The sequence below is a fragment of the Sinocyclocheilus grahami genome, unplaced genomic scaffold, assembly GCF_001515645.1.
Source record: "Sinocyclocheilus grahami isolate Dianchi unplaced genomic scaffold, SAMN03320097.WGS_v1.1 scaffold457.1, whole genome shotgun sequence".
NCBI lineage: Eukaryota > Metazoa > Chordata > Actinopteri > Cypriniformes > Cyprinidae > Sinocyclocheilus > Sinocyclocheilus grahami.
In genome coordinates this window covers 456977-461350 of record NW_015505636.1, presented here as the reverse complement: position 1 = coordinate 461350, position 4374 = coordinate 456977, and the positions used below count along the sequence as shown (strand labels likewise).

General features: G+C 35.9%; 1 protein-coding gene across 8 annotated transcripts in view; it reads right to left on the bottom strand.

The window, feature by feature from the left end:
* arhgap12b (Rho GTPase activating protein 12b) overlaps positions 1-4374 on the bottom strand; it is a 56405-nt gene that overhangs the window by 43338 nt on the left and 8693 nt on the right. The window lies entirely within an intron of this gene.

Genomic DNA, 4374 nt, shown 5'->3' with positions numbered 1-4374 from the left:
CCCAGCTCCTGGGTCAAATGTAACAACCCAGTATTTGGGTTGTTTTGCAGCTCCTGGGTCATACATAACCCAATGTTTGGCTAGTTTTAGTGTTACTCAGATCCAGGGTCAGACGTAACCCAGCGGTTGAGATATTTATCGCGGGGATTTTGTGTCTTCACTTCACAAGAGAGCAGTTCTTAGCGCCATCAAATTGATACATTCTTCTGTAAAATACAGGTTTGTGTACATTTTATTTTATCTATAAAATCGTTACTGTGCTGTATATCGTTCAATTTTATGCAGAGCATGAGAGCAACATACAGGTGCGCGGTGTGAATCACCTTTAACGAGTGTTAAAGGTGATGGTCTTTTCACATGATGGAAAAGCCTGATGCTTTGCATAAAATAAACTATTTTATTCATAAAGATACAGAATATAATACTTTGGATGTTAAAATATGTCCTCAGAGCTTTTTATTGTATTGGCAGGTTATGGAGTCACAGCATGTTTCGGCTAGAGTGAAACGCAGGGCGGCGGTCCGTTAGCAGTTCCCCGCCGAACACGACTCCAGCTCGGGCACGAGAACCAGCGCCGTTACGATGGAAACAGAATAACAGAGACTGGTCGATTACCCATGAATGACTTCTGTTTAGTGTTGAATTTTTCTTCTAATGTTTGTTAAACGAGTTTAAATATAGGCAATATGTATAGCCTATTAAAAACGATATAAACAATGCTGTAAATGTTAAATAAAGGAAAATAAAGGAAGTTATCATGCAAACCAGTGGTTGTGCGGAGTATTTAAAAAAAAGTTTAGAGAATTTAAGTTAATCTGTAAACATTAACGTATGAAGTTAAAAATAAGCTAGTAATATAGTAAAAATTAATAAACCCATTAGCTGGGTTAAATCAACCCATTATGCTGGGTTAAAAAAACAACCCAATTTGCTGGGTAAATTTAACCCAAGATGGGTTCTGTCCTAGATTTACCCAGCCCTTGGGTTAATAACAACCCAAATTGGGTTGTTTTTAACCCAGTGTTTTTTTTAGAGTGTACCATTTAAGCATTTGAGTAGGTTTTTTATTATTCTTTTTTGAGAAATTAATACTTTTATTCAGCAAAGAAGCATTAAAGTGATGAAAAGCATCAATATTTTACTATGCATCAAAGAATTCAGATTCCACAAAAATATTAAGCAGCACAACTGTTTTCAACACTGATAATAAGAAATGTTTCTAATGAGTGCCAAATCAGCATATTAGAATGATATCTAATAGATCGTGTGACACTGAAGACTGGAGTAATGACTGCTGTAATACTTGTAATAATATTTCACAATATCACTGTTTTACTGTATTTTTGATCAAATAAATGCATCCTTGGTGAGCATAAAAGACTTCTTTATAAACATTAAAAAATGTACAGATTTTGAACAGTAGTGAAACTCATCTATGAGTGCATGTCTGTACATACTGGCTATAGTTTGTTTACAAAACTGTCACCAAAAGTGACATAAATCTCATCAAACTTCTCTTTTGGAATGTTTTGATGACCCTCAATGTAAAACTTGATTTATTTAATAATTACTAAAAATGTTCTTATAGGTTTAGGGTTAGGAAATTCTAATCATCTTCATATAAAAACAACAGAAATATAGCAAATGTGTGAATGTGAAGCTAAACTTACCTTACCCTCAGGACATACTGCCCCCACAACATGACAGCTGTGCTCATCGACAGCAGAGAGACAGAATGAGTGCGAGACAGACTGAGTGAGAGACAGAGATGCTCTGACAGCGTGAGGGTACCAAACCCCCCACACCACCCCAAACACACATCGATTTGATGTCCACTGCCATCTTTCAGCCTCAAGTCCATATTTGGGCAAAAATAGAGACAGACAGTCAGGAACAACAACAGACAGGAGAGCGAGCGAGAGATCTTTGATACTTGAGTAAATATTAGATTAGAGTGAGCTGTGCTGTTTTCTGCTCATCAGGATCAGTGGGCCTTTATTGGGTTATCCAACTGAACCCAGTGTCTATGTGTGTGTGTGTGTGTGTGTGTGTGTGCTGGGACAGGAATGACAGGAATGCTCGGGCCTCCTTTACTGTCAATGCAGGGAAGAGCTACAGGATTCACTGACTGGATTCAGTGACTGAATCTGAACACACACATACTTCAAAAACTCTTTTGGGCTTATTACATATGAGCTTAACAAAACCGGCAATGATTCAGTATGATATACTGGTGAAAATAATGTATGTACATACGCACAAAAAAAAAAAATCGGAGACAAAACACACCGAAACAGACTAAAACCGAAACAGACAGCATAAAAGAAGGGGGAGTATAAGAGATTGGATATTTTTTTTAGAAATATGTCAAATAAAAATCATTGACCAAAACGAAAAAGCTGAAGTATAATCTCAACTGCAGACAATAACTGTTCACACAAAGGAAAACACCCAGCTGAGGGGCTGAATTTAATTTTGTGCAGCTGCCCGTTAGAAAAGCCCCTGCTCTGTTATAAAAGCCATTCATAATCTTTTATTAGAGGGATGACATGCTAGTAATCCCTCTGGTCAAGCATTCATGTGTGTCTTCTGATGGCTTATTATTTCAATTTATTTGAACATTTCATAAAAAGGATTTTAAAAAAAGTAGAATAAGGAAATATTTCTAACAGACAAAAGTCCAAAAATTGAGAGTGTGGGGGAGGAGAAAAGAGCGAGAGCGGGAAAGTGTGTGTCTGTGTGTGTGCAAATCTGCTTCAGGGGGTGAAGATAAAGTTGGAGCATTGAAAAAGGCGAGAAATTGGGGTCCTAAATCCATCCTCTGTGGGCAGCTCTGGTGGAGTATTATTGAGGGAAACAGATTTGGACCTCAATCCTTTAAGAGCGCAGGAGCTGCCCATTCATTAGTAGAGAAGGGGGGTAGACGTCAGGAGGGATCCAGGCAGAGAATATGACTTTGGGCTAAAAGTAATTCTATGAATAATTCTCCCAAATTGAAAATTCATCATTTACTCAGCCTTCCGAGCCTGAATTTTTATTCCAGTGTTGTTAGGGTTAACTAAATCTATTAAAAATCAAAGAATATTGGAATAAAGAATAATAAGAATAAAGATGCTATTATGCTATTTTGTGTTAGAAACAAAAAAAAAATGTATTTTCTTGATTATTAACAAAGACAAAATTAAGAGGCAGAAGGGACAATAGGTGAAGGGGGCAATTTTCAGCAAATAATGACTAAAAATAACAAATCTATTTTATGGCTTCACAAGGTTTAAAGGGTTTGGAACCACATAAGGCTCAGTAATCAATGAAAAAATGTTTGGGTGAAATCCTTCTTTAAACCAAACATCACACATAGCAGATGTTATGAATGAGATCCGGAGTGCAAATGTCTATGAGGGATAGTTGTTGAACGGCTGATTAAGTAATCACATGGTTTAGTATTATCAGCTGACCCTGATGGACAAAGCCTGACATGGACAAATCCCTCAAAAGTTCAACGTACTCTATGTCCTTTTAAGCGCATATATGCATGTACATGGTTAAGCCACTGTCTGGAACCTGACTTTGAGGAGCATCATGATTATTCTCATTCAAAAAGCAACAGTTAGTGTCTAGAAATCTTGATGTGTTGACCAAGAACAGTAATTATGTGGCGACTCAGAAGATCAGCTCAATATACATGACAAACTACAGGTTTATAACTCACACAGATGAGAATGCTTATTGTCCTTATTGCTCACAATGATGATCTGATGCATATACAACTCATTGGACCCAAACTTCTCAATGTGCATCTTTCCATCTCTTTCACACATATACAAACATAAAATGGGGCAACAACATGATCTAGCCAGATATGACCTACTTTCTATTCTCCCACAATCCCCTTTGTTCCCCCAGCAGCACCCTCTTTTAGAAAGACATAGAGAGAGAAATGGGGGAGGAGGATAGTAACAAACACCCAATTCCACACGATGCACCCTGGGACACTCAAAAAGCAAACTCAATCACTTAAAAACTACTTAGTACATACTACTGTGGTTGGTCAAAACTGACATCTAATAAGTAGTGGATTGAACATAATACATGTATTTCATGTTTCACTTTGCTAAAAAAAAAAACTTTAATTTGCATATTGCACAAAAATGTAGCTTTAATTTTTAATTCACTAGAAGAGCGATTCAGAGAGGGCTACTAAAATGTAATTATTATTACAATTTATATTTAAATATTTATATATAATTAAACTTATATAACACAATATTTACTAATAGTTAATATAAAATAATAAATAAATGTACAAATATAAAGTGTTATTTTCATTACTAAAAATGTAATAAAAATGCAAATACAATTATTAAAAATTATATA